The following is a 10477-nucleotide window of genomic DNA, read 5'->3' on the forward strand; positions in this document are numbered from 1 at the left end:
GTGTGGAAATGGATCCTTCTAAAGTGCTTGAGGGTTCTTAGAAAGTTTGTTCTACTAAGTATTTTCAAGGATCCTCTTACAATCTTATTTACATTATTAATTTACTCTCTGAAAAAGAAAGAAATTAATCCAAGTAAGAATTCCAGTCAGACTCTGGTCAAACAATGAATTCCAAATTCATAAAATACAAATAGTAAGGTTTGTTGCTTGCTATTTACACCTCAATTATAATCTCACAATTTTGCTAAAGTTTGATGTATTTTTCATCTGTGAGGATAATTCTACTAATAGAATGGAAGACATCTCCCACTGATTTCACTTTTCCTCCCCAGTAGAGAGATGGCTTCATACTGCTTCCTTTGAACTAAAGACTTATTATTCGCAAAATAATTTTTAGTTAACTGTTGCTGTTGTTATAGCTGACCCTCCAGCAAGTTTGCAGAGGTAGTAAATAATACAAGAGATTGCCTATCTTTCTCCAGGAGATTGCCTATCTTTCTCCAGCCAAGAACAACTGGTGAATTCAAGCCATGTGCCTTAGGGTATGCGGTACAGCTCCTTACCATTAGGTCACCACAGCCTATATATGACCCTATGCACAATAGTTCTGAAGCCTGCCCTATCCACACCTACCTCCATGTCTCCAATTACTATGTCAATCCATCTCATCCAAGGTCTTCAATTCCTGCACTCTTCCTGCATCCTTCCAAACATGATGTCCTTCTCCAAAGAGCTGTCCCTTCTGGCTACATACTCAAAGTATGTGAGACAGAGCTTCAAAATCCTTGCCTCCAATAACCAGCTTGGTTTCACCCTCTCCAGTCATTTGTAAATGTCAAATGGCTTCTTGTTTTTCAAAATGGCTGTGTTTTTCAATGTAGAATTAAATGAAGAAGTAAAGTAAGATTTCAACTTCAAAGAAAAATTTCTAAATTCCATCGGCTAACTCCTTTGTAATAATTATGACTTAATTATTTATGGGTCTTCCTTAATTATCATCAAACCTTAATATTCTCTTGTCAATAATGATACTATCATAAGAGGGAACTCTGGTGGCCTAGAGGATAAGGAGTTAAATCAAGAGAACACAGAGACACAGTTAGAATCCACCGGTGGCTCTATCTTCCCGTGAGTAATCTACAGCCTCTGAAAATGTGCTGGAAAGTCAACTATGTGTCAGGTCTGACTTGACAGCAAATGACAACAAACAACAACAATCATTATTAGAGTCATATATTCTTTTCACTTACACTCTTCTTCAGAGTTTTTGATAATTTTTCTTATTTCAAAGTGTTTAATGCTATTTATTCTTTCTTCATTGACTAACAAGGATAATAGATAGCGTTCTTCTATCATTTATTTATGTACTTGTAGAAAAAACATTTTGTCTTTACTATCTATATTTATTTAGTATATCCTGTTCTTTTAACCTTCCCATATAAGTCTTAAGTTTCAACCATTTCATCAAACTCTTCTTCTGAATTCTTCCAATTTGTCCAATTTGTATTCTTTTCTAAATATGTCGCTGTTATATACAATTATGTATATGTACACAATAATGGATAATGCCCTAAGGTATATAATGTTTTATTTGATCTTTCTTCCTAGTAAAGGTGATTATTTGTAAATAATATATTTGTTATTCCTTTTTAATTTCATCTATTTTTTTCTCTTGATTTATTAATTTTCTTTTTTCTGTTTGAAATATTTATACTTAAGTTTACAAATTTACTTATGGAAATATTAATGAATAATTAAGTGTGTTAACTGGAATATATATAGATATATATATATATGCTTTTATGACTTTATAAAAAAAGGAAACATTCATTTTGGACAAAGTACCTGTATGTGAATTTTTTCGTTTTCCCCCTTTTTTTGAATTTATATGTTAATAACTGATAGAATTATATGATCCTTATTTAGCTCTTTACATCTATAAAGCAATTCTCAGCACTTTTTAATAATTCATTGAATGTTTTGCTGCAGGGCGGCTGTGTTCTCAAAATTATATAAATCATATGATTGAGAGGATAGATGCAAGAATTTATAGTTTTTCTAAAGGAAATTTATATGCATACAGTGTAACACAAAGGTGGCACGGAAAAATATGAGAAGAACAACAGTTTTATTGAGTAGGTAGTTAAATCAGAGAGAAAATAATTCTAAGTATCTTCTTTTTATGCAAATCTTGTATCTTTTTTGATTGCACACATCTGAAAATGAAAGTTGAAACGAAAATAACTGATCCAAGCAAAAACATTCTCATTTAATCAATGGGGGTAAATGGTGCTATGACTGAGGTTTAGTTTTATCTTGAAACATCGCTCTACCCTCTAAAAGGATAAATTTTCAAAATACACTGGTCTTTTCTGGGATATATTCTGCAAATCTTGTATATCTTCTTTAAGGAATTTGGCCATCTGAAATCTGAGGGAATATACAGTGATCCTTTTAAACGACTTTTTAGACATAATCCTGCAATTGCTACTATAATGAAAAGATGAGTATGCAAATCAGCAATTAATGTAGGATTATGCCTGGAAGTACTGTATTTAAAATTCCCAGCTTTTAAGTGAAACACCAGTGGTTCAAATTAATAAATCATTTCATGAAAAAAAATTGATGTAACCATTTGCTTCTGTAAAAAAATTTCAGTTTTGGGTGAGCTCTGGTGGCCTAGTGGCAAGAAGCTGCACTGCAATCCCAGAGATGCGGGTTCGAATCCACCAGATGCTCTGCTGAAGGAGGAGGGACAATCTCCTCCTGTACCAGTCAGATCTGATTTGATGGTACACACATAAAATAATAATAATAATAATAATAATAATAATAATTATTATTATTATTATTATTATTATTTTAAAAATTGAGTTTTGGAAGTTCTTTGGGGCTGTTCTCCAATCTATAGAGTTGCTATATATAGGGTTGCTATATTTAGTCAATGGCAGTAATTGTGTTGTTGTTGTTATTGTTTTTAAACACATTCAGTAGGTGGCCTTTGTGGCACAATACTTAAATACTCTACTGCTAACCCAAAGGTCAGTGGTTTGAATCCACCAGTAGATCTGCAGCAGAGAAGTAGCAAACAGCTTCCATAAAGAGAACAATCTTGAAAATTCTATGGAAAATTTTATTCTGGTCTTCTCAAAAAACGTTCTGCTTTCTAGCAAAAGCTGACTCATAGCTGGCTATTCAGAGGCTGTAAATAAAATGAAAAGAGATAACCCATCTTTCTTCTGAGAATACATTAGTGGATTCAAACTGACAGGAGTATGTAGCTTTTCATCAATCTGGTCTACAAGTTAGCAGTATAAGCCTCCAAGGACTCTTTCACCAGAGCTCTCTACAGTGTTGTTCTGAGTTGGAACTGACTCATCCGCCACGAAACCGATACACATAATGTCTGAGTACTGTGATTTTCCAAAGAGTTATTATAGTGCCAGAGTCTACTGTTTAAAATGGCTTTTCTAGGTCATTGTCCTTGACTTTATCACATGGATGGGCGGGATCATACAAATAGGGTATGTCAGTCACAAGGGAATCAATCAGTCTTGCCATTAAATTGAGTGGATTAAGAAGAATATCGTCACAAACAAGGAAAAAGAATCGTCATATGTCCTTTGAGGCCAGAGATTCCTGCACCAGCTAGATGAAAATCTATACAAGAGGAACTGCAATCACAGCAGAGAACCAGAGATTGACATGACACAGAGCTGACTTTTGGACTGCTGCCCCACAAAGTCAGAGCCAGAAACCTTCAGCTAAGTTTGCTGGAGGACTCAGAGAAGACACTATACCTGGCATGACAGGATATCTTGTAACACTGAACCAAGTCTTGAGGCTGTCATCACACCTAAGGAGTTGTCGGGACAGAGGGATTGTATCCTTCTGTTACTCTGAATTATGTATAGCTTGTTAACTTCCCCCAAAACCCCATCACTGTGTATATGGTTCTGTGAAGCTTGTATAGTCACTGTAACAAATTTTATACCCAGTAGAGGAGTAAGTTTGGCATTCAAATCAGTAGAAGTAGCTGCAAGAGCATGGGAGACCATGTCTGACCCTATAGGATTAATTTTGTACTGTCTATATTATAGACGGGAGAGTTCCCTTTGTGGAATTTGTAGAAGGCAGACTCAGCCCTACATTACTTTTCTTTTTCCCAGCCATAGAACTTAGCTTGAATTTTTATTTTGGAAAGTGAATTCTCTAAAAATTATCTTTTTAATTCACCTTTATCATAACATATTCATGAATATTTATAATTAGAATATTTTACCAAGATTTTATCAAAGTATAAATTTTCAAAAGGTAAATTTATTACTTTCATACAAAGAAAAAAAAACTCATACAAATTTACTCGAGAATACTAGAATACTTGATTGTGCTTATATGAAACCGATAGACAGGTGTCCTGCGCTGTCCCTCCACCCTCCTTGCAACATGTCCAAAGTATGTCAGACGAAGCCTCAGAATCCTTGTCTCCAAGGAACAGCCCAGTTTAACCCTTTCCAAAATGAACTTGTTTGTTTTCTTAGCAGTCCATGGTGTATTCAATACTCTTCTCCAGCACCACAACTCAAAGGCATCAATTCTCCTTCCATCCTCCCTAGTCATTGTCTAACTCTCTGACATAACAACTGATTGCAAAGACCATGGCCTGTATCAGACACACCATAGTCTCCAGTGTGCTACCATTGCCCTTTAGTACTTTGGAGAGGTCCCTAATAGCAGACTTTTCCATCACAATACGTTTTTTGATTTCCTGGCTGCTGGTGCCAAGAGTGTTGACTATGGAGCCAAGCAAACTAAAGCTGTGAACAATCTCAATGTCTTCACCACCCATCCTGATGCTGTCAATTTGTCTAGTAGTGAGAATCTTGGTCTTCTTGATATTGAGGCTAAATTTATATTGAAGGCTGCAGTCCTTGACCCTCTGCAGCATCAGGTCCTCCTCAGTTTCAGTGGCAGAGTTGTGTCATCTGCATAGCACAGATTGTTAATGGATCTTCTACCAGTCCTGAGGCCACACTTCTCCTCATAGAATCCAGCCTCCTGGATAATCTGTTCTATATATAGGTTGAAATGGTATGGAGATAGGACACATCCCTGGGCTACATCCTTCACAATTTTGAACCATGCAGTGTTTCCTTGCTCTGTTCTGATGACTGTCTCCTGGTCCAAGTATAGGTTTTACATTAGTACGATCAAGTGTTCTGGGATTCCCATTCTTCTCAGAGTCAACCACAGTTTGTTATGATCCACACAGTCAAACGCCTTTGCATAATCAATGAAACACAAATAGATATTCCTCTGGTATTCCCTGCTTTCAGCTAAGAACCATCTAACATCAGCTACGCTATACCTAGTACCATGACCTCTTCTAAACCCAGCATGGACTTCTGGCATTTCTCTGCTGATGTGCTAGTTGTTTCTGTATAATCTTCAGCAGAACCCTGCTGAACATAGAAAGCCCATATAACCCAATAATTGGCACTGCTGGCAAGTTGTTGCTGTTACGTACCATCAAGTTGAGTGCGACTCATTATGACCCTATGAACCCTATCTGAAAGCTTTCTATCCTGTTCCATGATCACACTTCATGATACACAAGAGACCAATGCAACAGTCACCATATCAACCAACCAGGTTGAGGGTCTTCTTCTCCTTTGCTGACCTTCCACCCTTCCCAGTATTACTTCCTTCAACAAATAATAAGCCCTCTTAGCAACCCACCCAAAGTATGGGAGATGTCGCCTCACCATTCTTGCCTCCAAAGAGCACTCAATCTGCACCCTGTTAAGTCATATCTGTTTGTTCTCTTGGCCGTACATGTGATGTTCAATGCTCTTCTCCAACACCACAGCTCAAAGGCTTCAGTGATTTTTCTCTCATTGTCCATCTCTCAGATGTGTAGCAAGTAATCAGAAAGACTATGGCTTGAATCAGATGTGACTTAGTCTTCAAACTGAGATCATTACTCCTCAAGAGGTACTTAACCGCAGATTTTCCCAGTATAATGTGTCTTCTTATTTTCTGACTGCTGGTCCAAGGTGTTGACTGTGGATCCAAACAAGATGAACTATTGACAGTATCAATCTCTTCTCCATCCATCATGATGTTGCCTATTTGTCCAGTGGTAAGAATCATTGACACTGAGAAGACTAGGAATTTTTAATTGTGTTCATCTGTAGCCAACTTCTACTTACATTACTACTTGTACTGAAGGAATATGCAGAATCACTGTACCAGAAAGAATTTGATTGACACTGAAAATTTTAGAAAGTACCATATGAACTTGGAGGCAAGGATTCTAAGGCTCCGTCTAACATACTTTGGACATGTTGCAAGGAGGGACAGGTTCTTGGAGAGGGACATCATGCTTGGTAGCGTGGAGGGACAGTGCAGAAGGGGAAGGCCCCCCTATGAAGTGGATTGATTCAGTGATTGGGGTAATCGGGATGGGTGTATCAGAGACAGTGCAACTGGCACAGGACAGAGCAGAGTTTAGGGATGTTGTACATAGGGTACCTATGAGTTGCAAGAGACTTGACGGCCCATAACAACAACAACAACAACAACAGCAACAACCACCACCACCACCACCACCATATGAACAAGAGCCAACAGTAATTAAGTGGGAACTAGAAGCTACATTGAAGGCATTGACAAAAAAATAAGGCCCCAGGAATCACTGTGATACCAATTGACTTGTTTCCATCAACAGTTGCAGCCTTGAATATGCTCACCAGTCTATGTCAGAAAATTTAGAGGACAACTATTTTTCCAACAGATTGGAAGAGGTCCATATTTGATCCCATCCCCAAGTAATATGATCCAACAGAATGGAAATTATCGAACAATATCATTAATATCATATGTAAGTAAATGTGCTCACTAAGTTGTGCCAGGAAATCTGGAGGACAGCCAACTGGCCAAGTGACTGGAAGAGATTGATATTTGTTCCAATTCCAAAGAAAGGTGATCCAACAGAGTGTGGAAATTATCGAACAACATCATTAATATCACATGCAAGCAAGATTCTGCTGAAAATTATCCAAAAACATTTGGAACAATATGTCAACAGAGCACTGCCAGATGTGTAGGCTGGATTTAGAAGAGGCTGTGGTACTAGGGATATTATAGATAATGTTAGATGGATCTTGGCAGAAAACAGAGAATACCAGAAGAATGTGTATCTGTGTTTCATTGAGTATGAAAAGGCTTTTTCACTGTGTGGATCACAAAAAGCTATGGCTGACTCTGAGAAGGATGGGAATCCCAGAACATTTGATTGTGCTAAGGCAAGACCAAGAAGCAGTCATCAGAACAGAGCAGGGAGACACTGGATGGTTCAAAATCAAGAAAGGGGTCCATCAGGGTTATATTTTGTTTCCATACCTTTTCAATCTGTATGCAGAAAAGATCATCTGAGATGCTGGGCTGTACGAGGAGGAATGTGGCATCAGGATTGGTGGAAGAATCATCAACAACCTGAATTACGTGGATGACACAATCCTGCTTGCTGAAACTGAGGAGGACCTGATGCGCTTGCTGCAGAAGGTCAAGGACTGCAGTCTTCAACATGGATTGATGCTCAACATCAAGAAAACAAAGATTCTCACCACTGGGCCAATTGGCAGCATCAGTATGGATGGTGAAGAGATTGAGATAGTTAATAGTTTTAGTTTACTTGGTTCTACAATCAACACTCTTGGGAAAGTCATCTGTGAGGGACCTCTCTAGAGTACTGAAGAGCAACAATGTCAGACTGGGGACTAGGGTGCGCCTGATACAGGCTATACTCTTTTCAATTACATGCTATGCATTGGAGAGTTGGACAGTGAATAGGGATGACAGACAGAGAATTGATGCCTTTGAGCTGTGGTGCTAGAGAAGAGTGTTGAATATATCATGTACTGCTAGGAGATCAAATAGGTTTGTCCAGGTGAAGCCAGAATGCTCCTTGGAGTCAAGGATTCTGAAGCTTAGTCTGGCATACTTTGGGCCTGTTGAAAGGAAGGACTGGTCCTTGGAGAGGAACATCTTGTTTGGCAGAGTGGAGGGGCAGCACAGGAGACAAAGACCCTTGATGAGATGGTTCGATTCTGTGAGTGGAGTGGTAGCAATGAGTGTGTTTGAGATGGCTAGGTTGGCACAGGATAAAACGGTGTTTAGGGTTCTTATACATAGGGTCACTATGAGTCACAAGTGAATACAACAAGAGCAAAATACTGCTGAAGACCACTCAAATATTTCCCATCTACACAGAATAATGTGTAGATAGTGAATTATCTAAAGTTCAAGCAGGATTTAGAAGAGGCTGTGGCACCAAAGATGTTATTGCTAATGTCAGATGGATCCCAGCTGAAAGTAAGGAATACAGTAAAAATGTCTATTTGTGCTTTATTGACTATGCAAATGCCTTTGTGTGGATTATGTCTAGTTGTGGTTGACATTGAGAAGAATGGGAAACACAGAGCACTTGATTTTGCTCATGCAAAACCTTTATCTGGACTAGGAGGCTGTTGTGCAAACAGAGCAGGCAAACACTGCATGGCTTAAAATTGAAAAGGGAGTGTATTGGGGTTATATTATGTCTCCATACCCATTCAATCTGTATGCTGAGTAAATTATCCGTGAAGCTGGACTCTATGAAAAGGAATGTGGTAGCAGGATTGGAGGGAGACTTATCAATAACTTGTTCTATGCAGATGAAACAACCTTGCTTGGTGAAAATAAGGAGGACTTCGAGCATTTGTTGCAGAAGATCAAGAAATGCAGCCTTCTGTTTGAATTGCATCTCAATGTAAAAAAAAAAAAAGATTCTTACCTCTGGACCAATAAAGAAGCATCATGATGGATGGCAAGGATATTGAAATTGTCAACAGCTTCATCCTGCTGGGAATATACTCCAATAAAGTTGAACTGAGAGTGTTCATAGTGATATTATTTACAATAGCAAGAAAATGGAACCAGCCCAAATATCCATTAACAAAAGACTGGATTTAGAATGATGGTACATTTTTACAATGATATTCTGTGTAGCACTAAGAAGCAATGATTTTGTAAAATACTGTATTACATGGGGAAGTCTAGAGAGCATTATGCTAAGTGAACTAATTTAGTCTCATAAGGATAAATACTGAACAAGACCATTATTATAAAAATAAATAGAAAGATAACTAGTAAAATGCGTATAGAAATCCAAAAGGGGAAGTGAAAGGGAACCAGGCAGTGTAATGTGGAGAGAAATGGAAACATTAGGATGAGTTTGGTAGGTGGAGGGAAGGAGTGAAGGAATTGGGAAAGATCCAATGGAGACTTGAAAAGACAGACTAGTTGTAGGCATAAGTCAATCAATAGTGATTAATTTTTAAAACAGTGTGTACAAGTGATCACATGAAACACAATGTGATGAAGAAATGTGGGAAACACCACACATGAATAGAATAGAATATACACAAATTTTGTATGCAAACTAATATAAAATTTAAAAAAAGCACAAACTAGTTTTCTTGAACTCTAAACTCCTCAAATAATAATGATTTCAACCTAAAATCCATGAAAATCAAGTGAATTCCCACATTCTGACTCATGTTGTTGTTATGTGCAGTTGAATTCACTGAGGCTCATAGGGACCTTGTGAACACAGCACTATCCTAAGACAATCTCACTGTCTCCAACACACCTACCCTTTTATGCTGGTTACTGTGTCAATACCTCTCATTCAGGATCTTCCTCTCCTGTGGGGACCTTCTACTCTTCCAAGCATATCCTTCTCCAAGGACATACCCAAAGTATAGGAGATAGAGCTTCAAAACCCTTGCTTCCAAGGAGCAACTTAGTTCCACCCTTTCCAGGTAGATTCAATATTGTTTTCCAGCACCACAACTCAAAGGCATATTTTCTTCTATCATCCTTAGTCACTGTCCAGCCTTCTAATTCATAGCAAGTAATTGAGAAGACCATGACCTGAATCAGGTGCACCTTAGTCTCTGTATTACCATCAGGGTTGCTCTTCAGCACTCTGTAGAGGTCCCTGACATCAGACTTTCCCAATTCAACCCCTCTTTTGATTTCCTGACTGCTGGCACAAGAGTATTGGTAGTGGATCTGAGAAAGCTGAAATTGTTAAAAAATTTCAGTCTCTTCACCATCTATCACGATGCTGCCAATTGCCTAGATAGATAGAATATTTATTTCTGGATGCTACTCTGCAATCCATATTAAAGGCAGCAGCAGATGTTCAGGTCCTCCTCTTTTTGGCAAGCAATATTGCTTCATATGCATAACACAGGCTGTTGATGAGTCTTCCTCCAATCCTGATACCACTATTCTCCTTATAGAGTCCAGCCTCCTGAATGATCTGTTCTGCATGTAGATTAAAAAGGTACGGAGAAAGGATATGTTCTTGATGTACTCCTTTCTTTATTTTGAATCATGTAGTCTTTCCTTGCTTGTTCTGATGACT

This window comes from Elephantulus edwardii, unplaced genomic scaffold, assembly GCF_000299155.1.
Source record: "Elephantulus edwardii isolate Elephantulus edwardi_28Jun2011 unplaced genomic scaffold, EleEdw1.0 scaffold00010, whole genome shotgun sequence".
NCBI lineage: Eukaryota > Metazoa > Chordata > Mammalia > Macroscelidea > Macroscelididae > Elephantulus > Elephantulus edwardii.